Below are 26,850 nucleotides of genomic sequence, written 5' to 3'. Positions count from 1 at the left end.
GTATTCTCAAAAGGGTGAATGATGTATGAACTCAAACTGTATCTTAATCCTCAGTGATCTTTATTCAAACACACTCACACTTCTTAAAGTGTGCAGATCATTTCAATTGTAAATAATCATGAATAAAGCTTATTGACAAGGTATTATATAGATTATCAAATACAAATATCATATATCTAGGCATCTTTGGTGGATCAGACACAGTAGACAGACACCAGACTGGGAGATTAGTGCTCACTTTAACCCTACTCTGCTGCTGAAAAATTAAAGATGAGGTTTGACGGTGAAAACGGTGAGGTTTATGAATCATTCACAGCTTCTCAAATATCAAAGTCTGTCTCATGTTTATGATGCTAGTGAATTTGAGTTTCCTTCTAGGTTTGGTTTAATCAATTTTAGGCGATGTCTAGTCTGTGGTGTGGGTCCACACATGAATTATTTCTCACGCTTTGGCGCCCTCTGTGGGCGAACGAGAGTAACGCATGTTGTCGTCACTGCATGCTTGTCAGTTCAGGCACCGAGAGGAAGATGAATGCGACCTGCAGTTTGTTTGCGCTGTTCACTGGTATCTGATGACTTTCATTCAGCCAAAATGTTCACATTTGGTCTTGTTGACTAAAACGTGTTTCTCGGCTACAACTGTGAGTGTTTCTTTTTACTTTTCTGACCAAGCGACAATGCGCTGTTTACATTTTTGAATGCTTAACGTTAGTTAGGTGCGTTACATTGACAGGGAGACGTGCTCAAATACTATTAACAATGAACCTAAAACTATAAATAAACAAACAAACACCTTAACAACTGCAACTTTGAAATATGAAAAAGAATGTGAGATGGAAAAATTATATATTATATAAAAATGCCTTTGTTATGTTGGGAACATACATGGTAAATCTCCATAAAGAACATCCATCCATTAGTAATTCAAATGACTCCAGTGCCTCGGTACATGTGAAACAACGCATTTGTGAGAGAAAACATTATTTACACATATAGAAATCATATGTAGCTTATCACGTATGGAAACATAAATCAGATTGGTCAACTCAAAAATGGCGCATTTTGATACCATTCAATCTGATTTGTTCTTGTATTTCTCGAGATAAAACATGCACATGACAACTATTCATAAGGCACAGATTATTTCAATGATAGGTTTATGTGCTTTCAGGAGCTTAAAGCAAAACTCCAGCCAAATATCAAAATGACCCCATGATTTACCCACCCTCAAGCCATCTGAGGTACAGATATCCAACATACTTCATAAGAACACATTTGGATTTATTTTAGTAAAGGTCCTTGCTGTTCCACACTTTATAACAGTAGGGATCACTCAGGGAACAACTTCTGACTTTAAAATAGTGCATTTATCCTTCAAGTAATCCACACGGCTCCAAAGGGTTAATGAAGGGCTTCTGCATGTAAAAGATGCATTAATGTAAGAAAAATATCCATAATTCAAACTTTGTAAACTAGCTTTATAATAACTAGCTTATGTTAACAGTGCAATATCGGACTCACAAAGAGTTTTTTTTTAGGTGTACACACCAAAAGCGAATTCAACAATAGTAGATTACAAAGTCAATGCAAAGACGCGAAAAGATGCAAACTTGCGCAGGGTGATGCAAATAGCGCAAAATGATTAGCACGGAAACTAGCAATATTTAACTCAAGCAAAAAATTAGCATAGCACAAAGCTAAATCCCGCGAGTAATTTAGAGCTAGGAACACACGGTTTCGCTTTTGGTGTGTACGCAGCATCAGTGTAGTGAGAGTTTATTGTCATCGCGTTGCTAGTAAACTGTGTGAGTTCTAGATGGCGTCATTAATGGAAGCTAGTTATTATAATTTTTAAAGTTATAAATATGGATTTAAATATCACATTGATTAACCGCAGAAGACCTTTATTAACCCCTTGAAGCTGTGTGGATTACTTTTGTGATGGATGGATCCACTTTATTAGGGTTTACATTTACACTTAGTCATTTAGCAGACACTTTTGTCCAAAGCAACTTAAAAATAAGGTAAACAATTAGAACAATATAAGAACAGCACTAGAACTAGTCTCATCAAGTCTAACATAGTATACATGATAGCCATGGGTTACATTTCTTTTCTTTTTACAGATACAGTAGAGAAAAGATAAGGATATTAAGCTTTGTATTAGTAAGTGAGGTGTTGGCAAAAGAGATGGGTTTTTAGCCGGCTACAGATTTAGCCGATCTTGTCGCAACCGGCAGATCAATCCACAAATGTGGAACAGATTTAGAGAAGGTACATGATAGTGATTTTTTCCCTTTTTGAGATGACACCACAAGCCGTCGCGCAGTGGCAAAGCGTAGGGATCTAGAGGGTACATAAGTCTGTACAAGGGAGTGAAGGTAATGGGGTGCCGACCCAGTGGTAGTTTTAAAGGCCAGGAGCAGAGCTTTGAATTTTTTGTAAGCTGCTATAGGAAGCTAGCCTGGCTCCGCCCTCCTACGTGCTTCCGCTTAATTTTAATTTCGCTTCAGTACTACGTCTGGGACTGCTGTGTAGAGTTTCGTTTTCTCCTGCAAAAATCTGCAGGTCCAATCACCGAACAGAGGGGGGTGGCTAAAACGTGCGTAAGCTTGAGTTGTAGTTCAGTAATGGCAGCGGACAAAAGACGTGAGAACAGCTATTCGGTCCGTTGTTGCAAAACTGCAAAAGAGCAAAGTTTTGTTGCTCTGATTATTCAGACTTGTTGTTTCGGACGGTTTCGGCACATGATATAATTCACGACCACACGTTAGCGATCGCCTATGGCAGATTCTGAGTGACCCTGGGCAGATCCAATAGTTTTAAACTTCAACAGAGGACCCTTCTTAACGGAAGTAACGCTTTGCAATGGAGTGTGCCAGACTCTCTGTACAAATGAAATGAATGTACGAGAGTCTAGTTGGACCAGGCTAATAGGAAGCCAGTGTAACCTGGCAAAGAGAAGAGTGACATGTGCCCTCTTTGGCTTATTGAAGACCACTCTTGCCTCTGCATTCTGGAGCAACTTTAGGGGTTTGGTTGTGCAAGCTGGGAGTCCGGCCAGTAACGCACTGCAATAGTCCAGTCTGGACATGACAAGAGCCTGGACTAGGACTTGTATAGCACGCTCAGATAGGAAAAGTCTAATTTTCCTAATGTTGTAGAGAAGGAACCCACAACAGCGGGTGGTCAGAAGTTGTTCCCTGATCCCTGTTTTCTATCATTATAGGCTAGAACATTTACAAAAATAACTCCAAATGTGCTTGTCTGAAAGATGATAGACATGTGCAAGGGTAAGTAAATTATACAAGAGTTCACTGGACTGTTAATATGTCATCATTATACAGTAGTTTTTGATGAAAGACTTGCAGAGACTAAACAAATGACTACTCAGTTCTCTTTTCCTGACATCATCATGACAGTCACCAGCATGGTGACAGTCACTACTTTGTTGGTAAACAAATTAATCATCTTAGAGGTCAACATTTGTTGAAAGGCTTGGCTTTATAACATCTCTGACTGTCCATCCTGTTGTGATGAACGCAGGGAAGCTGTCACATTCTCCCACCATCAGCACTCCACTCACGTGACTCATGCCTGATTGCGGCGCTACGCGCTGCTGCGTCACAGCTGTCTCCGGACAGAAGATAAGACAGGGCCGTGTGCTGGATCTTTGCCCATCTGTGATACTGGCCAGCATTTCTTCCTTCAAGCCTTCTGTCCTCGACAAAGATAGACTCTCTCGCTACCCTTAAAAATGTGAACACCTGTTCTACTTAAGGCCTCGTCTCGGCCTCTAGAGAGCTGAGCCTCGGAAATTAGTCGCATGTAAAATAAGCTACGCTTGTTGGAAGTTGGGCATATTTACTGTTAAAAGAAAGAGACTTAGCACAATTCAGTTGAGGGCAACTTATAGATATGACACTGAATCGTCTACTGTTGTGCTGCATCAATCTTAAAGAGGGATGCCAAGTTGGTGTTTGAAATGCTTGGACTGGGTAATGGGGTGATGGATTTAAAACAAACACACACAAGTCTGTGTGAAGTCAATGCTCTGATTTTGTCTCTCACCATTTCTTTTAAAAAGGATTAAAAAGGTTTCTCACATTGTGTGAATCATCTTTGCGTAACGTTTGCATAAATTTCTGCTCGCTACAGATTTTTCATATTAAAAGGGTTTTTTGATGCCTTCCCTTATCTCTAAAATCCCCATGACTGATATTACAAACAATTAGACTTTTAAAGTCCCCTTGTGATGAAAACATGTTTTATTGTTGTTTATATGTCTAAGTGGTGTTTTAGTATACTTTTTAGACAAATTATCTGCAAATTCATTATTCAACAACATTGCTGAGTATTTTTTCCATAAAATTGCAGTTTTTCAAAGACTCAAAACCACAGTTTGAAATCGCATTGGTTTCCTACGTCATAAACATGTAACCAAACGTTTCCAAGGACCCCCTTAAAATTTGAATAGTTAAGCATAAACTTACCCTATACTTTTACTTTTTACTGACATGGTAAATATCCAATTTTTAATAAAACAAAACCAAATATATAATTTATTAAAAATTATTTCACGGACCCCCTGGCTAGCATTGAGGACCACCAGAGTTAATGTTTGAGGAAGTATTCAGCCCAATACAGCAAATTGAAATGTTGACCCAAGTTTGTGATTTTTAGCTGGTAAACTTGAAAACTGTATGTACAATCAGTAACTTACTTTTAATGGGTGACGTCATGCGTTGCCGAACTGAATTGTGGATCCGCCGGCGCCGCGTCACTGCCGTTGCTTGCAGCAAAAGTTGAACATTTCTCAACTTTTCAAGCCTTACCGCTTCCGTCCCGTGTGAATGTACTGTTACTGACCTAAACGTAATCGCCTTAACGTATTAATTTACCACCATTAATACAAACAATTTCACATTTTTAAATTGAATTACAGGGCTCAAGGCAAATAATTTTTTATACTGGCCCGGTCAGGCCAGTGGTTCAGATTTTCACTTGCCCTGCCAAAATTTTTACTGGCCCCAATAAAAAAATGTCAGTGTCACATATTTAAAAAATAATAATTCTAAAGTCAAATATAATTGTATTCATATACAACAGACATGTTCCAACGAATAAAGGCTCCCAACTTTTCTGCTCTACCTGTAAACTGACAGCAAATTGTGCAAAATATTTGTTGTGTTTTACCCAAGTAAACATCTGCTTCCAAGATTTTAAATTATATACATCAATGAAAATATATTTTAGTAGCTGAGGGTGAAGCACTGGGCCCGATCGGGCAAGTGACAATACTTTTTACTGGCCCGAACGTCTTTCACGCTTGCCCCAGGCCACCGGGAAGTCTTTTATGTTGAGCCCTGATTTACTCTACTTTTTGATGCCGGATGTGATGTCACCTGTATTACAAAAAAAGGCATATTGACTGATTTCGAATGCAATCACATTTCCATTACACACACTGAAAATCTAACAGCTTTAGTTTTAGTCCACCGGCTGCCAGGCTCCTGATTAATGGCTGCTCAATCTCTGCCCAGTGAAGAGTAGCCATTGAGTGGGACAGAAATCAAGACAGCGACCCATTACTAATAACATTTTACTCGAGCAGTCTATTGAACGCACAAACCACTAGTGGTTATTGTACTGGTTGATGGCTGTGTGAACCGTATGTGAGGCAGGACAGCAGGTTAATAAACTAACTTTGCAGGCTGACCATTCATAACCATGTGCACTGTATACACTGACCTCGGTAATTGATGGTAGTACCATGTTTAACAGTTTTTAGGTTTTGACAGTTCAGTTTTACATGCTGTATGCTTAGATATGCTTTTACCATTAATATTGTCTTCACAGATCTAAGTGCTTTAAAGTGCTTCATCTTATTTCATCAGAGTGTAAACCATACCTTATCTGGCAGACAATTCGGGTGGAAGTTGTGCTGTTAGTATCTTATTCATTTACCAAATTTTTCTCAGACTGTAACATTGTTCCGAGGAGGCCTTTAATACCTTTTGCTGTAATATAACAAAAATATTTGTTTTATATGTTGCTTGCAAATATATTTTTTTCATTATTATTATTCCAAGTAAAATCAAATTTGTTCATCCATGCTAATTTAGCAAAATATGCTTTTGCTTTCTACAAACAAAACAACACGTTCTATTGAGTACACGTAAGCTTTAATCACATAACAAGAATATGGCTTTTGTTATGTCGAGATCACGAAAAACAACTTTTGTCCTCTCGTGATAAAGAGAATTTAAGTCGTGATCATGAAAAAACAAGCAAGCGAAAATAAAAGTAGTACATAACCTTTCTCAGCTTCCGCACTTTTGAGTGTCCATCAAAAATGTTTTTGGGTCCAGATGGTGTGTAGTTCTAACATGCACCACCAGGGGCTATTTTGTCCATGTTAATTGTCCACAACAGACACACTGGTTTGTTCATTAATGTAAAAGTATAACAAATGGCCTCTACCTCACTGTGCCATGGTAGATGTAGCTGGCATGCCAAAGATCATTGCCAATAAATTTGAATGCAGGCATTATTAATCTATTTTTCTCTTGGAAAAAGCATGTTACAGCTATAATTAGGGGTCAAGCACCGAAGGTGCTGTGACACCTATTGGAATTGTTAGTATTATTATTAGGGGCCAAGCACCGAAGGTGCTGAGGCACCTATTGGAACTGTCAGTATTATTATTCTTCATCTTCTTCCCCAATGGGAGTCTATGGCAGCCCTATGAACCGTACGTAGGAAAATGATGAAATGTGGCACAGTTGTAGTGGTGGTCTTAAAAAGTCATGTGACCAAAAATGGGGTCTCTAGTCCTAACTCTATAGCGCCACCAGCAGTGCAAAAATTCAATGTTCAAATGGTTATAACTGCTAATCCGCTTAATCTATGAAAATTCTACTTAGTACACGTGATTGCTCTCCTCATGCTTGTTGTTTTTAATACCTTACAGTAAAACTCCACCCATTACAGTAGCGGCCATTTTGAAATGTACAGTATTCCGTTTATTCGCTACTCCTCCTTCAAATGTGGTTCAATTCTTATGAAATTTGGCACAGGTGAACTTTGGAGTGAGCCGCATAGAAATGACTGAACAGAATTTTGATATTTATCTTTGTTCAAAAGAAATAAATGGGCAAACTTAACAAGGTTGACGCAAAAATGGTTCTGAAGCTGTAGCTCGGTCATTCTTTGATCAATTGAAATGAAATTTGGTACACTTCATGTGGACCATGAACTTGGGGTTCATGCCAAATTTGGTGACAGCGCCACCTATGGGTCATGAGATATGAAAATAGGCTATTTTTGCCCATAACATCTGAACTGTTTGTCAGAAAATTATGATCTTTGTGTCTACGGATTCCTTGGCTCATGCCGCATCTGTCGATATGTATTATGCCGGGATTGACCGAACCGCCTGTCCGCCATTTTGAAATCTGTGATAAATTGCTATAACTTTTGAAGTATCGGATATATCGGCGCAAAAATCGGTAGGGAGCTTCAGCATGACATCCTGAGGAAATCAGAGAACAGCGCCACCTAGGGGTTATAAACTACAACAGTTCTTATAGAACTGCTTATAACTTCTGAATTCTTTGTATGGCATGTAAGCTCCCTACTGCTGATCCTTGAGCTGTGTCTACTGAGTGGCACATCTGTTAAGTCGTATGCATAGAGATCCTGAGTTCATGGGTTCGAATCCTGCCTGAGGCAGATGTTAATTTCTACTATTAATGTTTTGTTCTTTCCCACCTATTCTTCTTGACCTGTCGGTAGTTCACATATGTTCTATTTTTGCCATGTTTTCTGTTGCTGCTCTGCACTGCGGTGGTTCTGCTCTGTCATTGCTATGCTTTGGGTTCTTTGCGGCGCCTTGTGTTCTTGATGCACCTTGGGTGCTCAATGCGCCCTGGGTGATTGATACGTTGTATCTTTCTTCATGTGCTTTGGGTGCTCATTGCGCTGATGGTGCTTGGCCCCGTATCGCTGCTTGCAGCTATATTTAGGGGTCAAGCACCGAAGGTGCTGAGACACCTATTGTTTTTGTTAGTATTATTAGGGGTCAAGCACCGAAGGTGCTGAGACACCTATTGTTTTTGTTAGTATTATTAGGGGTCAAGCACCGAAGGTGCTGAGACACCTATTGTTTTTGTTAGTATTATTAGGGGTCAAGCACCGAAGGTGCTGAGACACCTATTGTTTTTGTTAGTATTATTATTATTATTATTATTATTATTATTATTATTTTTCCCCAATGGGAGTCTATGGCAGCCCTATGAACCGTACATAGGAAAATGATGAAATTTGGCACAGATGTAGAGGTGGTCATAAATAGTCATGTGACCAAAAATGGGGTCTTTAGCAGTAACTCTATAGCGCCACCAGTAGTCCAAAAAATCAATGTTCAAACTGTTATAATTGGTGAACCATTTGATCTATGAAAATTCTACTTAGTACACGTGATTGCTCTCATCGTGCTTATTGAATTTGATACTTTACAGTAAGACTCCACCCATTACAGTAGCGGCCATTTTGAAATGTACAGTATTTCGTTTTTTCGCTACTCCTCGTTCAAATGCGGTTCAATTCTTATGAGATTTGGCACAGATGATCTTTGGAGTGAGCCGCATAGAAATGACCGATCAGAATTTTGATATTGATCTTTGTTCAAAAGTAATTAATGCGCAAACTTAACGAGGTTGACGCAAAAATGGTTCTGAAGCTGTAGCTCAGTCATTCTTTGATCAATTGAAATGAAATTTGGTACACTTCATGTGGACCATGAACTTGGGGTCCATGCCAAATTTGGTGACAGCGCCACCTATGGGTCATGAGATAGAAAAATAGGCTATTATTGCCCATAACTTCTGAACTGTTTGTCAGAAAATTATGATCTTGATGTCTATGGATTGCTTACCTCATGCCGCATCTGTCGATGTGAATTATGCCGGGTTTGACCAAACCGCCTGTCCGCCATTTTGAAATTTCAAATAAATTGTTATATTTTTTGAACTATTGGACATATCCGCGCAAAAAATGGTAAGGAGCTTCGACATGATGTCCTGAAGGTAAATGGGAAGTCAGAGTACAGCGCCACCTAGGGGTGATAAACTATAAAAGTTCTTATTGAACTGCTTATAACTTCTGAATACATTGTCTGATATACATTTTCTTTGTGAAATTGTATTCACTGTTTTATGCCGATCGCAACGATACCTTGTTTGTCATTTTCCAACATTATGTTCAGGTTTTATTGTAAGGCATATGGTAAATGATTTTTTCGCTACTCCTTTTACAAATTTTGTGTATTTTATGTCAGGTTCTGCTCGTATAATGTTTGGAGCAATCCGCACAGATGTGACCGAACAGATTTTTAATATTCTGTTCTCTTTCTTAGAAATACCACTCTAAAGTTTACCGTGCCTGTGACGTTGTCTATTTGTCATAGTAATAAATTAATGTGACTGTATATTACATTGTATAGCATCACTATACATAATGATCTGCTTGTCTTCAATTTCACTTGAACTAATGTACATTGTATTTCTGTTATTTCTACTTCTGCTGTGTCAATTCTGCATCTTTGGTGATTGACATATGTTAATCCTTTCAGCTCTCTAATCTCTTGTCTGCTGCCTCATGAACTGTGTAAACTGAGTGGCGCATCTAGTTAACCATTTGCATTTAGATTCTAAGTTCCTGGGTTCGAATCCCACCTGAGTCATGATGTTTTGTTCTTCCTCATCAATTCTTCTCAACCTGTCTGTAGTTCACATGTGTTCTATTTTTCCATGTTTGCTGTTGTTGCTCTGCATTGTGGTGCTTCTGCTGTGTCTTTCCTGCATCTTTGGTGATTGACATATGTTAATCCTTTCAGCTCTCTAATCTCTTGTCTGCTGCCTCATGAACTGTGTCAACTGAGTGGTGCATCTAGTTAATCATATGCATTGAGATTCTGAGTTCCTGGGTTCGAATCCCACCTGAGTCATGATGTTTTGTTCTTCCTCATCAATTCTTCTCAACCTGTCTGTAGTTCACATGTGTTCTATTTTTCCATGTTTGCTGTTGTTGCTCTGCATTATGGTGGTTCTTGCTGTGCTTTGTGAGCTTGCTGTGCTTTGTGAGCTTGCTGTGCTTTGTGAGCTTGCTGTGCTTTGTGAGCTTGCTGTGCTTTGTGTGCTGGTTGTGCTTTGTGTGCCTGCTGTGATTTGTGTAATTGCTGTGCTTGCTGTGCTTTGTGTGCTTGCTGTGCTTTGTGTGCTTGCTGTGCTTTGTGAGCTTGCTGTGCTTTGTGTGCCTGCTGTGATTTGTGTGCTTGCTGTGCTTTGTGAGCTTGTTGTGCTTTGTGAGCTTGCTGTGATTTGTGTAATTGCTGTGCTTTGTGTGCTTTGTGTGCATTGCGCCGAAGGTGCTTGACCCCGTGTTGCTGCTTGCAGCTATATTTATTATTATTATTATTATTATTATTATTATTTTTCCCCAATGGGAGTCTATGGCAGCCCTATGAACCGTACATAGGAAAATGATGAAATTTGGCACAGATGTAGAGGTGGTCATAAATAGTCATGTGACCAAAAATGGGGTCTTTAGCAGTAACTCTATAGCGCCACCAGTAGTCCAAAAAATCAATGTTCAAACTGTTATAATTGGTGAACCATTTGATCTATGAAAATTCTACTTAGTACACGTGATTGCTCTCATCGTGCTTATTGAATTTGATACTTTACAGTAAGACTCCACCCATTACAGTAGCGTCCATTTTGAAATGTACAGTATTTCGTTTTTTCGCTACTCCTCCTTCAAATGCGGTTCAATTCTTATGAGATTTGGCACAGATGATCTTTGGAGTGAGCCGCATAGAAATGACCGAACAGAATTTTGATATTGATCTTTGTTCAAAAGTAATAAATGCGCAAACTTAACGAGGTTGACGCAAAAATGGTTCTGAAGCTGTAGCTCAGTCATTCTTTGATCAATTGAAATGAAATTTGGTACACTTCATGTGGACCATGAACTTGGGGTCCATGCCAAATTTGGTGACAGCGCCACCTATGGGTCATGAGATAGAAAAATAGGCTATTATTGCCCATAACTTCTGAACTGTTTGTCAGAAAATTATGATCTTGATGTCTATGGATTGCTTACCTCATGCCGCATCTGTCGATGTGAATTATGCCGGGTTTGACCAAACCGCCTGTCCGCCATTTTGAAATTTCAAATAAATTGTTATATTTTTTGAACTATTGGACATATCCGCGCAAAAAATGGTAAGGAGCTTCGACATGATGTCCTGAAGGTACATGGGAAGTCAGAGTACAGCGCCACCTAGGGGTTATAAACTATAACAGTTCTTATTGAACTGCTTATAACTTCTGAATACATTGTCTGATATACATTTTCTTTGTGAAATTGTATTCACTGTTTTATGCTGATCGCAACGATACCTTGTTTGTCATTTTCCAACATTATGTTCAGGTGTTATTGTAAGGCATATGGTAAATGATTTTTTCGCTACTCCTTTTACAAATTTTGTGTATTTTATGTCAGGTTCTGCTCGTATAATGTTTGGAGCAATCCGCACAGATGTGACCGAACAGATTTTTGATATTCTGTTCTCTTTCTTAGAAATACCACTCTAAAGTTCACCGTGCCTGTGACGTTGTCTATTTGTCATAGTAATAAATTAATGTGACTGTATATTACATTGTATAGCATCACTATACATAATGATCTGCTTGTCTTCAATTTCACTTGAACTAATGTACATTGTATTTGTGTTATTTCTACTTCTGCTGTGTCAATTCTGCATCTTTGGTGATTGACATGTTAATCCTTTTAGCTCTCTAATCTCTGGTCTGCTGCCTCATGAACTCTGTAAACTGAGTGGCGCATCTAGTTAACCAATTGCATTTAGATTCTAAGTTCCAGGGTTCGAATCCCACCTGAGTCATGATGTTTTGTTCTTCCTCATCAATTCTTCTCAACCTGTCTGTAGTTCACATGTGTTCTATTTTTCCATGTTTGCTGTTGTTGCTCTGCATTGTGGTGCTTCTGCTGTGTCTTTCCTGCATCTTTGGTGATTGACATATGTTAATCCTTTCAGCTCTCTAATCTCTTGTCTGCTGCTTCATGAACTGTGTCAACTGAGTGGCGCATCTAGTTAATCATATGCATTGAGATTCTGAGTTCCTGGGTTCAAATCCCACCTGAGTCATGACGTTTTGTTCTTCCTCATCAATTCTTCTCAACCTGTCTGTAGTTCACATGTGTTCTATTTTTCCATGTTTGCTGTTGTTGCTCTGCATTATGGTGGTTCTTGCTGTGCTTTGTGAGCTTGCTGTGCTTTGTGTGCTTGCTGTGCTTTGTGAGCTTGCTATGCTTTGTGTGCTTGCTGTGCTTTGTGAGCTTGCTGTGCTTTGTGTGCCTGCTGTGATTTGTGTAATTGCTGTGCTTGCTGTGTTTGTGTGCTTGCTGTGCTTTGTGTGCTTGCTGTGCTTTGTGAGCTTGCTGTGCTTTGTGTGCCGGCTGTGATTTGTGTAATTGCTGTGCTTTGTGTTCTTGCTATGCTTTGTGTGCTTGTTGTGCTTTGTTTGCTTGCTGTGCTTTGTGAGCTTGCTGTGCTTTGTGAGCTTGCTGTGCTTTGTGTGCCTGCTGTGATTTGTGTAATTGCTGTGCTTTGTGTGCTTGCTGTGCATTGTGAGCTTGCTGTGCTTTGTGTGCCTGCTGTGATTTGTGTAATTGCTGTGCTTTGTGTGCTTGCTGTGCATTGTGTGCTTGCTGTGCTTTGTGTGCTTGCTGTGCTTTGTGTGCTTGCTGTGCTTTGTGAGCTTGCTGTGCTTTGTGTGCCTGCTGTGATTTGTGTAATTGCTGTGCTTTGTGTGCTTGCTGTGCATTGTGAGCTTGCTGTGCTTTGTGTGCTTGCTGTGCTGTGTGTGCATTGCGCCGAAGGTGCTTGACCCCGTGTTGCTGCTTGCAGCTATATTTATTATTATTATTATTATTATTATTATTATTATTATTTTTCCCCAATGGGAGTCTATGGTAGCCCTATGAACCGTACATAGGAAAATGATGAAATTTGGCACAGATGTAGAGGTGGTCATAAATAGTCATGTGACCAAAAATGGGGTCTTTAGCAGTAACTCTATAGCGCCACCAGTAGTCCAAAAAATCAATGTTCGAACTGTTATAACTAATGATACATTTGAACTATGAAAATTCTACTTAGTACACGTGATTGCTCTCATCGTGCTTATTGAATTTGATACTTTACAGTAAGACTCCACCCATTACAGTAGCGGCCATTTTGAAATGTACAGTATTTCGTTTTTTCGCTACTCCTTCTTAAAATGCGGTTCAATTCTTATGAGATTTGGCACAGATGATCTTTGGAGTGAGCTGCATAGAAATGACCGAACAGAATTTTGATATTGATCTTTGTTCAAAAGTAATAAATGCGCAAACTTAACGAGGTTGACGCAAAAATGGTTCTGAAGCTGTATCTCAGTCATTCTTTGATCAATTGAAATGAAATTTGGTACACTTCATGTGGACCATGAACTTGGGGTCCATGCCAAATTTGGTGACAGCGCCACCTATGGGTCATGAGATAGAAAAATAGGCTATTATTGCCCATAACTTCTGAACTGTTTGTCAGAAAATTATGATCTTGATGTCTATGGATTGCTTACCTCATGCCGCATCTGTCGATGTGAATTATGCCGGGTTTGACCAAACCGCCTGTCCGCCATTTTGAAATTTCAAATAAATTGTTATACTTTTTGAACTATTGGACATATCCGCGCAAAAAATGGTAAGGAGCTGCGACATGATGTCCTGAAGGTACATGGGAAGTCAGAGTACAGCGCCACCTAGGGGTTATAAACTATAACAGTTCTTATTGAACTGCTTATAACTTCTGAATACATTGTCTGATATACATTTTCTTTGTGAAATTGTATTCACTGTTTTATGCCGATTGCAACGATACCTTGTTTGTCATTTTCCAACATTATGTTCAGGTGTTATTGTAAGGCATATGGTAAATGATTTTTTCGCTACTCCTTTTACAAATTTTGTGTATTTTATGTCAGGTTCTGCTCGTATAATGTTTGGAGCAATCCGCACAGATGTGACCGAACAGATTTTTGATATTCTGTTCTCTTTCTTAGAAATACCACTCTAAAGTTTACCGTGCCTGTGACATTGTCTATTTGTCATAGTAATAAATTAATGTGACTGTATATTACATTGTATAGCATCACTATACATAATGATCTGCTTGTCTTCAATTTTACTTGAACTAATGTACATTGTATTTCTGTTATTTCTACTTCTGCTGTGTCAATTCTGCATCTTTGGTGATTGACATGTTAATCCTTTCAGCTCTCTAATCTCTTGTCTGCTGCCTCATGGACTGTGTAAACTGAGTGGCGCATCTAGTTAACCAATTGCATTTAGATTCTAAGTTCCTGGGTTCGAATCCCACCTGAGTCATGATGTTTTGTTCTTCCTCATCAATTCTTCTCAACCTGTCTGTAGTTCACATGTGTTCTATTTTTCCATGTTTGCTGTTGTTGCTCTGCATTATGGTGGTTCTTGCTGTGCTTTGTGAGCTTGCTGTGCTTTGTGTGCTTGCTGTGCTTTGTGAGCTTGCTATGCTTTGTGTGCTTGCTGTGCTTTGTGTGCTTTGTGAGCTTGCTGTGCTTTGTGTGCCTGCTGTGATTTGTGTAATTGCTGTGCTTGCTGTGCTTTGTGTGCTTGCTGTGCTTTGTGTGCTTGCTGTGCTTTGTGAGCTTGCTGTGCTTTGTGTGCTGGCTGTGATTTGTGTAATTGCTGTGCTTTGTGATCTTGCTATGCTTTGTGTGCTTGTTGTGCTTTTGTGTGCTTGCGGTGCTTTGTGTGCTTGCTGTGCTTTGTGAGCTTGCTGTGCTTTGTGTGCCTGCTGTGATTTGTGTAATTGCTGTGCTTTGTGTGCTTGCTGTGCATTGTGAGCTTGCTGTGCTTTGTGTGCTTGCTGTGCTTTGTGTGCTTGCTGTGCTTTGTGAGCTTGCTGTGCTTTGTGTGCCTGCTGTGATTTGTGTAATTGCTGTGCTTTGTGTGCTTGCTGTGCATTGTGAGCTTGCTGTGCTTTGTGTGCTTGCTGTGCTGTGTGTGCATTGCGCCGAAGGTGCTTGACCCCGTGTTGCTGCTTGCAGCTATATTTAGGGGCCAAGCACCTATGGTGCTGTGGCACCTATTGTTTCTGTTAGTATTATTAGGGGCCAAGCACCTATGGTGCTGTGGCACCTATTGTTTCTGTTAGTATTATTATTCTTCTTAATCTTAATCTTAATCTTAATCTTAATCTTCCCCAATGGGAGTCTATGGCAGCCCTATGAACCGTATATAGGAAAATGATGAAATTTGGCACAGTTGTAGTGGTGGTCATAAATAGTCATTTGGCCAAAAATGGGGTCTCTAGCAGTAACTCTATAGCGCCACCATCATCTCAAAAATTCAATGTTCAAATGGTTATAACTCGTAATCCATTTGCTCTATGAAAATTCTACTTAGTACACGTGATTGCTCTCCTCATGCTTATTGTTTTTTATACCTTACAGTAAGACTCCACCCATTACAGTATCGGCCATTTTGAAATGTACAGTATTTCGTTTTTTCGCTACTCCTCCTTCAAATTTGGTTCAATTCTTATGAGATTTGGCACATGTGATCTTTGGAGTGAGCCGCATAGAAATGACTGAACAGAATTTTGATATTTTTCTTTATTCAAAAGTAATTAATGCGTGAACTTAACGAGATTGACGCAAAATTGGTTCTGAGGCTGTATCTCGGTCATTCTTTGATCAATCGAGATGAAATTTGGTACGCTTCATGTCGACTATGAAATGGGGGTCCATGCCAAATTTGGTGACAGCGCCACCTATGGGTCATGAGATAGGAAAAAAGGCTATTTTTGCGCATAACTTCTGAATCGTTTGTCAGAAAATTATGATCTTGGTGTCTACGGATTCCTTGGCTCATGCCGCATCTGCCGATATGTATTGTGCCGGGATTGACCGAACCGCCTGTCCGCCATTTTGAAATCTGTGATAAATTGCTATAACTTTTGAAGTATCGGATATATCGGCACAAAAATCGGTAGGGAGCTTCGGCATGACATCCTGAGGAAATCAGAGAACAGCGCCACCTAGGGGTATAAATTATAACAGTTCCTATAGAACTGCTTATAACTTCTGAATCTTTGTATGGCATGTAAGCTCTTTTCTGCTGCCCCTTGAGCTGTGTCTACTGAGTGGCGCATCTGTTAAGTCGTTTGCATAGAGATCCTGAGTTCATGGGTTCGAATCCCACCTAAGCCAAGTGTTAATTTCTTCTATTATAGTTTTGTTCTTTCTCACCTATTCTTTTTGACCTGTCTGTAGTTCACATATGTTCTATTTTTACCATGTTTTCTGTTGCTGCTCTGCACTGCGGTGGTTCTGCTCTGTCATTGCTACGCTTTGGGTTCTTTGCTGAGCCTTGTGTTCTTGATGCACCTTGGGTGCTCAATGCACCCTGGGTGATTGATAAGTTGTATCTTTCTTGCTGTGCTTTGGGAGCTCATTGCGCTGATTGTGCTTGGCCCCGTATCGCTGCTTGCAGCTATATTTAGGGGCCAAGCACCTATGGTGCTGTGGCACCTATTGTTTCTGTTAGTATTATTATTCTTCTTAATCTTAATCTTAATCTTCCCCAATGGGAGTCTATGGCAGCCCTATGAACCGTATATAGGAAAATGATGAAATTTGGCACAGTTGTAGTGGTGGTCATAAATAGTCATTTGGCCAAAAATGGGGTCTCTAGCAGTAACTCTATAGCGCCACCATCATCTCAAAAATTCAATGTTCAAATGGTTATAACTCGTGATCCATTTGCTCTATGAAAATTCTACTTAGTACACGTGATTGCTCTCATCCCGCTTATTGCATTTGATACTTTACAGTAAGACTCCTCCCATTACAGTATCGGCCATTTTGAAATGTACAGTATTTCGTTTTTTCGCTACTCCTCCTTCAAATTTGGTTCAATTCTTATGAGATTTGGCACATGTGATCTTTGGAGTGAGCCGCATAAAAATGACTGAACAGAATTTTGATATTTTTCTTTATTCAAAAGTAATTAATGCGTGAACTTATCGAGATTGACGCAAAATTGGTTCTGAAGCTGTATCTCGGTCATTCTTTGATCAATCGAAATGAAATTTGGTACGCTTCATGTCGACCATGAACTGGGGGTCCATGCCAAATTTGGTGACAGCGCCACCTATGGGTCATGAGATAAGAAAAAATGCTATTTTTGCGCATAACTTCTGAGTCGTTTGTCAGAAAATTATTAAATTTGTGTCTACGGATTCCTTGGCTCATGCCGCATCTGCCGATATGTATTATGCCGGGATTGACCGAACCGCCTGTCCGCCATTTTGAAATCTGTGATAAATTGCTATAACTTTTGAAGTATCGGATATATCGGCGCAAAAATCGGTAGGGAGCTTCGGCATGACGTCCTGAGGAAATCAGAGAACAGCGCCACCTAGGGGTTATAAACTATTACAGTTCTTATAGAACTGCTTATAACTTCTGAATTCTTTGTATGGCATGTAAGCTCTTTTCTGTTGCCCCTTGAGCTGTGTCTACTGAGTGGCGCATCGGTTAAGTCGTATGCATAGAGATCCTGAGTTTTTGGGTTCGAATCCCGCCTGAGGCAGATGTTAATTTCTTCTATTAAAGTTTTGTTCTTTCCCACCTATTCTTCTTGACCTGTCTGTAGTTCACATATGTTCTATTTTTGCCATGTTTTCTGTTGCTGCTCTGCACTGCGGTGGTTCTGCTCTGTCATTGCTACGCTTTGGGTTCTTTGCGGTGCCTTGTGTTCTTGATGCACCTTGGGTGCTCAATGCGCCCTGGGTGATTGATACGTTGTATGTTTCTTGCTGTGCTTCGGGTGCTCATTGCGCTGATGGTGCTTGGCCCCGTATCGCTGCTTGCAGCTATATTTATTATTATTCTGCTTCTTCTTCTTCTTCTTAGCCATTGGCGTCTATGGCAGCCCCATGAACCATACATAGGAAAATGATGAAATTTGGCACAGTTGTAGTGGTGGTCTTAAAAAGTCATGTGACCAAAAATGGGGTCTCTAGTACTAACTCTATAGCGCCACCAGCAGTGCAAAAATTCAATGTTCAAATGGTTATAACTGCTGATCCGCTTGATCTATGAAAATTCTACTTAGTACATGTGATTGCTCTCCTCATGCTTGTTGTTTTTAATACCTTACAGTAAAACTCCACCCATTACAGTGGTGGCCATTTTGAAATGTACAGTATTCCGTTTATTCGCTACTCCTCCTTCAAATTTGGTTCAATTGTTATGAAATTTGGCACAGGTGAACTTTGGAGTGAGCCGCACAGAAATGACCAAACAGAATTTTGATATTTATCTTTGTTCAAAAGTAATAAATGTGCAAACTTAACGAGGTCGACACAAAAATAGTTCTGAGGCTGTATCTCTGTCATTCTTTCATCAATTGAAATGAAATTTCGTACACGTCATGTCGACCATAAACTGGGGTTCCATGCCAAATTTGGTGACAGCGCCACCTATGGGTCATGAGATATGGAAAATGGCTTTTTTTGCCCATAACTACTGAAATGTTTGTCAGAAAATTATGATCTTGGTGTTTACGGATTCCTTGGCTCATGCCAAAAATGGGGTCTTTAGCAGTAACTCTATAGCGCCACCAGTAGTCCAAAAAATCAATGTTCGAACTGTTATAACTAATGATACATTTGAACTATGAAAATTCTACTTAGTACACGTGATTGCTCTCATCGTGCTTATTGAATTTGATACTTTACAGTAAGACTCCACCCATTACAGTAGCGGCCATTTTGAAATGTACAGTATTTCGTTTTTTCGCTACTCCTTCTTAAAATGCGGTTCAATTCTTATGAGATTTGGCACAGATGATCTTTGGAGTGAGCTGCATAGAAATGACCGAACAGAATTTTGATATTGATCTTTGTTCAAAAGTAATAAATGCGCAAACTTAACGAGGTTGACGCAAAAATGGTTCTGAAGCTGTATCTCAGTCATTCTTTGATCAATTGAAATGAAATTTGGTACACTTCATGTGGACCATGAACTTGGGGTCCATGCCAAATTTGGTGACAGCGCCACCTATGGGTCATGAGATAGAAAAATAGGCTATTATTGCCCATAACTTCTGAACTGTTTGTCAGAAAATTATGATCTTGATGTCTATGGATTGCTTACCTCATGCCGCATCTGTCGATGTGAATTATGCCGGGTTTGACCAAACCGCCTGTCCGCCATTTTGAAATTTCAAATAAATTGTTATACTTTTTGAACTATTGGACATATCCGCGCAAAAAATGGTAAGGAGCTGCGACATGATGTCCTGAAGGTACATGGGAAGTCAGAGTAGAGCCACCTAGGGGTTATAAACTATAACAGTTCTTATTGAACTGCTTATAACTTCTGAATACATTGTCTGATATACATTTTCTTTGTGAAATTGTATTCACTGTTTTATGCCGATTGCAACGATACCTTGTTTGTCATTTTCCAACATTATGTTCAGGTGTTATTGTAAGGCATATGGTAAATGATTTTTTCGCTACTCCTTTTACAAATTTTGTGTATTTTATGTCAGGTTCTGCTCGTATAATGTTTGGAGCAATCCGCACAGATGTGACCGAACAGATTTTTGATATTCTGTTCTCTTTCTTAGAAATACCACTCTAAAGTTTACCGTGCCTGTGACATTGTCTATTTGTCATAGTAATAAATTAATGTGACTGTATATTACATTGTATAGCATCACTATACATAATGATCTGCTTGTCTTCAATTTTACTTGAACTAATGTACATTGTATTTCTGTTATTTCTACTTCTGCTGTGTCAATTCTGCATCTTTGGTGATTGACATGTTAATCCTTTCAGCTCTCTAATCTCTTGTCTGCTGCCTCATGGACTGTGTAAACTGAGTGGCGCATCTAGTTAACCAATTGCATTTAGATTCTAAGTTCCTGGGTTCGAATCCCACCTGAGTCATGATGTTTTGTTCTTCCTCATCAATTCTTCTCAACCTGTCTGTAGTTCACATGTGTTCTATTTTTCCATGTTTGCTGTTGTTGCTCTGCATTATGGTGGTTCTTGCTGTGCTTTGTGAGCTTGCTGTGCTTTGTGTGCTTGCTGTGCTTTGTGAGCTTGCTATGCTTTGTGTGCTTGCTGTGCTTTGTGTGCTTTGTGAGCTTGCTGTGCTTTGTGTGCCTGCTGTGATTTGTGTAATTGCTGTGCTTGCTGTGCTTTGTGTGCTTGCTGTGCTTTGTGTGCTTGCTGTGCTTTGTGAGCTTGCTGTGCTTTGTGTGCTGGCTGTGATTTGTGTAATTGCTGTGCTTTGTGATCTTGCTATGCTTTGTGTGCTTGTTGTGCTTTTGTGTGCTTGCGGTGCTTTGTGTGCTTGCTGTGCTTTGTGAGCTTGCTGTGCTTTGTGTGCCTGCTGTGATTTGTGTAATTGCTGTGCTTTGTGTGCTTGCTGTGCATTGTGAGCTTGCTGTGCTTTGTGTGCTTGCTGTGCTTTGTGTGCTTGCTGTGCTTTGTGAGCTTGCTGTGCTTTGTGTGCCTGCTGTGATTTGTGTAATTGCTGTGCTTTGTGTGCTTGCTGTGCATTGTGAGCTTGCTGTGCTTTGTGTGCTTGCTGTGCTGTGTGTGCATTGCGCCGAAGGTGCTTGACCCCGTGTTGCTGCTTGCAGCTATATTTAGGGGCCAAGCACCTATGGTGCTGTGGCACCTATTGTTTCTGTTAGTATTATTAGGGGCCAAGCACCTATGGTGCTGTGGCACCTATTGTTTCTGTTAGTATTATTATTCTTCTTAATCTTAATCTTAATCTTAATCTTAATCTTAATCTTCCCCAATGGGAGTCTATGGCAGCCCTATGAACCGTATATAGGAAAATGATGAAATTTGGCACAGTTGTAGTGGTGGTCATAAATAGTCATTTGGCCAAAAATGGGGTCTCTAGCTGTAACTCTATAGCGCCACCATCATCTCAAAAATTCAATGTTCAAATGGTTATAACTCGTAATCCATTTGCTCTATGAAAATTCTACTTAGTACACGTGATTGCTCTCCTCATGCTTATTGTTTTTTATACCTTACAGTAAGACTCCACCCATTACAGTATCGGCCATTTTGAAATGTACAGTATTTCGTTTTTTCGCTACTCCTCCTTCAAATTTGGTTCAATTCTTATGAGATTTGGCACATGTGATCTTTGGAGTGAGCCGCATAGAAATGACTGAACAGAATTTTGATATTTTTCTTTATTCAAAAGTAATTAATGCGTGAACTTAACGAGATTGACGCAAAATTGGTTCTGAGGCTGTATCTCGGTCATTCTTTGATCAATCGAGATGAAATTTGGTACGCTTCATGTCGACTATGAAATGGGGGTCCATGCCAAATTTGGTGACAGCGCCACCTATGGGTCATGAGATAGGAAAAAAGGCTATTTTTGCGCATAACTTCTGAATCGTTTGTCAGAAAATTATGATCTTGGTGTCTACGGATTCCTTGGCTCATGCCGCATCTGCCGATATGTATTGTGCCGGGATTGACCGAACCGCCTGTCCGCCATTTTGAAATCTGTGATAAATTGCTATAACTTTTGAAGTATCGGATATATCGGCACAAAAATCGGTAGGGAGCTTCGGCATGACATCCTGAGGAAATCAGAGAACAGCGCCACCTAGGGGTATAAATTATAACAGTTCCTATAGAACTGCTTATAACTTCTGAATCTTTGTATGGCATGTAAGCTCTTTTCTGCTGCCCCTTGAGCTGTGTCTACTGAGTGGCGCATCTGTTAAGTCGTTTGCATAGAGATCCTGAGTTCATGGGTTCGAATCCCACCTAAGCCAAGTGTTAATTTCTTCTATTATAGTTTTGTTCTTTCTCACCTATTCTTTTTGACCTGTCTGTAGTTCACATATGTTCTATTTTTACCATGTTTTCTGTTGCTGCTCTGCACTGCGGTGGTTCTGCTCTGTCATTGCTACGCTTTGGGTTCTTTGCTGAGCCTTGTGTTCTTGATGCACCTTGGGTGCTCAATGCACCCTGGGTGATTGATAAGTTGTATCTTTCTTGCTGTGCTTTGGGAGCTCATTGCGCTGATTGTGCTTGGCCCCGTATCGCTGCTTGCAGCTATATTTAGGGGCCAAGCACCTATGGTGCTGTGGCACCTATTGTTTCTGTTAGTATTATTATTCTTCTTAATCTTAATCTTAATCTTCCCCAATGGGAGTCTATGGCAGCCCTATGAACCGTATATAGGAAAATGATGAAATTTGGCACAGTTGTAGTGGTGGTCATAAATAGTCATTTGGCCAAAAATGGGGTCTCTAGCAGTAACTCTATAGCGCCACCATCATCTCAAAAATTCAATGTTCAAATGGTTATAACTCGTGATCCATTTGCTCTATGAAAATTCTACTTAGTACACGTGATTGCTCTCATCCCGCTTATTGCATTTGATACTTTACAGTAAGACTCCTCCCATTACAGTATCGGCCATTTTGAAATGTACAGTATTTCGTTTTTTCGCTACTCCTCCTTCAAATTTGGTTCAATTTTTATGAGATTTGGCACATGTGATCTTTGGAGTGAGCCGCATAAAAATGACTGAACAGAATTTTGATATTTTTCTTTATTCAAAAGTAATTAATGCGTGAACTTATCGAGATTGACGCAAAATTGGTTCTGAAGCTGTATCTCGGTCATTCTTTGATCAATCGAAATGAAATTTGGTACGCTTCATGTCGACCATGAACTGGGGGTCCATGCCAAATTTGGTGACAGCGCCACCTATGGGTCATGAGATAAGAAAAAAGGCTATTTTTGCGTATAACTTCTGAGTCGTTTGTCAGAAAATTATTAAATTTGTGTCTACGGATTCCTTGGCTCATGCCGCATCTGCCGATATGTATTATGCCGGGATTGACCGAACCGCCTGTCCGCCATTTTGAAATCTGTGATAAATTGCTATAACTTTTGAAGTATCGGATATATCGGCGCAAAAATCGGTAGGGAGCTTCGGCATGACGTCCTGAGGAAATCAGAGAACAGCGCCACCTAGGGGTTATAAACTATTACAGTTCTTATAGAACTGCTTATAACTTCTGAATTCTTTGTATGGCATGTAAGCTCTTTTCTGTTGCCCCTTGAGCTGTGTCTACTGAGTGGCGCATCGGTTAAGTCGTATGCATAGAGATCCTGAGTTTTTGGGTTCGAATCCCGCCTGAGGCAGATGTTAATTTCTTCTATTAAAGTTTTGTTCTTTCCCACCTATTCTTCTTGACCTGTCTGTAGTTCACATATGTTCTATTTTTGCCATGTTTTCTGTTGCTGCTCTGCACTGCGGTGGTTCTGCTCTGTCATTGCTACGCTTTGGGTTCTTTGCGGTGCCTTGTGTTCTTGATGCACCTTGGGTGCTCAATGCGCCCTGGGTGATTGATACGTTGTATGTTTCTTGCTGTGCTTCGGGTGCTCATTGCGCTGATGGTGCTTGGCCCCGTATCGCTGCTTGCAGCTATATTTATTATTATTCTGCTTCTTCTTCTTCTTCTTAGCCATTGGCGTCTATGGCAGCCCCATGAACCGTACATAGGAAAATGATGAAATTTGGCACAGTTGTAGTGGTGGTCTTAAAAAGTCATGTGACCAAAAATGGGGTCTCTAGTACTAACTCTATAGCGCCACCAGCAGTGCAAAAATTCAATGTTCAAATGGTTATAACTGCTGATCCGCTTGATCTATGAAAATTCTACTTAGTACATGTGATTGCTCTCCTCATGCTTGTTGTTTTTAATACCTTACAGTAAAACTCCACCCATTACAGTGGTGGCCATTTTGAAATGTACAGTATTCCGTTTATTCGCTACTCCTCCTTCAAATTTGGTTCAATTGTTATGAAATTTGGCACAGGTGAACTTTGGAGTGAGCCGCACAGAAATGACCAAACAGAATTTTGATATTTATCTTTGTTCAAAAGTAATAAATGTGCAAACTTAACGAGGTCGACACAAAAATAGTTCTGAGGCTGTATCTCTGTCATTCTTTCATCAATTGAAATGAAATTTCGTACACGTCATGTCGACCATAAACTGGGGTTCCATGCCAAATTTGGTGACAGCGCCACCTATGGGTCATGAGATATGGAAAATGGCTTTTTTTGCCCATAACTACTGAAATGTTTGTCAGAAAATTATGATCTTGGTGTTTACGGATTCCTTGGCTCATGCCAAAAATGGGGTCTTTAGCAGTAACTCTATAGCGCCACCAGTAGTCCAAAAAATCAATGTTCGAACTGTTATAACTAATGATACATTTGAACTATGAAAATTCTACTTAGTACACGTGATTGCTCTCATCGTGCTTATTGAATTTGATACTTTACAGTAAGACTCCACCCATTACAGTAGCGGCCATTTTGAAATGTACAGTATTTCGTTTTTTCGCTACTCCTTCTTAAAATGCGGTTCAATTCTTATGAGATTTGGCACAGATGATCTTTGGAGTGAGCTGCATAGAAATGACCGAACAGAATTTTGATATTGATCTTTGTTCAAAAGTAATTAATGCGCAAACTTAACGAGGTTGACGCAAAAATGGTTCTGAAGCTGTAGCTCAGTCATTCTTTGATCAATTGAAATGAAATTTGGTACACTTCATGTGGACCATGAACTTGGGGTCCATGCCAAATTTGGTGACAGCGCCACCTATGGGTCATGAGATATGGAAAATGGCTTTTTTTGCCCATAACTACTGAAATGTTTGTCAGAAAATTATGATCTTGGTGTTTACGGATTCCTTGGCTCATGCCGAATCTGTCGATATGTATTATGTCGGGTTTGACCACACCACCTGTCCGTCATTTTGAAATTGGTCATAAATTGTTATATCTTTTGAACTATTGGACATATTCGTGCAAAAATAGTTAGGGAGCTTCGGCATGATCTCCTGAAGTTACCTGGGAAGTCAGAGTACAGCGCCACCTAGGGGTTATAAACTATAACAGTTCTTATAGAACTGCTTATATCTTCAGAATACTTTGACTGATATACATTTTCTTTGTGACATTTTATTCACTGGTTTTTGGCGATCGCAACAATACCTTGTTTGGCATTTTCCATCAGTCTGTTCATGTGTTATTGTAAAGCATATGGTAGATGATTTTTTCGCTACTCCTTTTACAAATTTTGTTTATTTTATGCCAGGTTCTGCTTGTATAATGTTTGGAGCAATCCACACAGACATGACTGAACAGATTTTTCTGCTGAATGTCACATTTTTGAGAAATACCTCTGTAAAGCGGACCATGCTTGTCATGCTGTCCCTTTGTCATATTAAAAAGAATCTGACAAAATTTGGCCATGTTGTTCATTATTGTACAAAATGTTCTAAACGAATTCAGTGCCATTTAAGTTATCTGATTGCCCTACACTTTGTATTTAGGGGCCAAGCACCGAAGGTGCTGAGGCACCTATTGGAACTGTCAGTATTATTATTCTTCATCTTCTCCAATGGGAGTCTATGGCAGCCCTATGAACCGTACGTAGGAAAATGATGAAATTTGGCACAGTTGTAGTGGTGGTCTTAAAAAGTCATGTGACCAAAAATGGGGTCTCTAGTCCTAACTCTATAGCGCCACCAGCAGTGCAAAAATTCAATGTTCAAATGGTTATAACTGCTGATCCGCTTGATCTATGAAAATTCTACTTAGTACACGTGATTGCTCTCCTCATGCTTGTTGTTTTTAATACCTTACAGTAAAACTCCACCCATTACAGTAGTGGCCATTTTGAAATGTACAGTATTCCGTTTATTCGCTACTCCTCCTTCAAATTTGGTTAAACTGTTATAAAATTTGGCACAGGTGAACTTTGGAGTGAGCCGCACAGAAATGACCGAACAGAATTTTGATATTTATCTTTGTTCAAAAGTAATAAATGCGCAAACTTAACGAGGTTGACGCAAAAATGGTTCTGAAGCTGTATCTCGGTCATTCTCTGATCAATTGAAATGAAATTTGGTACACTTCATGTGGACCATGAACTTGGGGTTCATGCAAAATTTGGTGACAGCGCCACCTATGGGTCATGAGATATGAAAAATTGCTTTTTTTGCCCATAACTACTGAATTGTTTGTCAGAAAATTATGATGTTGGTGTTTACGGATTCCTTGGCTCGTGCCGAATCTGTCGATATGTATTATGTCGGGTTTGACCACACCACCTGTCTGCCATTTTGAAATTGATCATAAATTGTTATATCTTTTGAACTATTGGACATATTTGTGCAAAAATAGTCAGGGAGCTTCGGCATGATGTCCTGAAGGTACCTGGGAAGTCAGAGTACAGCGCCACCTAGGGGTTATAAACTATAACAGTTCTTATAGAACTGCTTATATCTTCAGAATACTTTGTCTGATATACATATTCTTTGTGAAATTTTATTTACTGGTTTTTGCCGATTGCAACGATACCTTGTTTGTCATTTTCCATCATTCTGTTCATGTGTTATTGTAAAGCATATGGTAAATGATTTTTTTCGCTACTCCTTTTACAAATTTTTATTATTTTATGCCAGGTTCTGCTTGTATAATGTTTGGAGCAATCCGCACAGACGTGACTGAACAGATTTTTCTGCTGAATGTCACATTTTTGAGAAATACCTCTGTAAAGCGGACCGTGCCTGTCATGCTG

At 39.7% G+C, this 26,850-nt stretch overlaps 1 long non-coding RNA gene across 1 annotated transcript; it reads left to right on the top strand.

Annotated features, from left to right (window-relative positions):
* The first annotated feature begins 509 nt into the window (after positions 1 to 509).
* LOC129444052 (uncharacterized) lies at positions 510 to 4,117 on the top strand. The gene is made up of 4 exons (XR_008644282.2): positions 510 to 641; positions 1,172 to 1,241; positions 3,348 to 3,454; positions 3,547 to 4,117. It is a non-coding gene; the product is annotated as an uncharacterized lncRNA (long non-coding RNA).
* The last annotated feature ends 22,733 nt before the right edge of the window (positions 4,118 to 26,850 follow it).

The sequence above is a fragment of the Misgurnus anguillicaudatus genome, chromosome 21 (assembly GCF_027580225.2).
Source record: "Misgurnus anguillicaudatus chromosome 21, ASM2758022v2, whole genome shotgun sequence".
NCBI classification, from domain to species: Eukaryota; Metazoa; Chordata; class Actinopteri; order Cypriniformes; family Cobitidae; genus Misgurnus; species Misgurnus anguillicaudatus.
The sequence above is the reverse complement of the archived record's forward strand: the minus strand, read 5'-3'. Positions and strand labels throughout refer to the sequence as shown.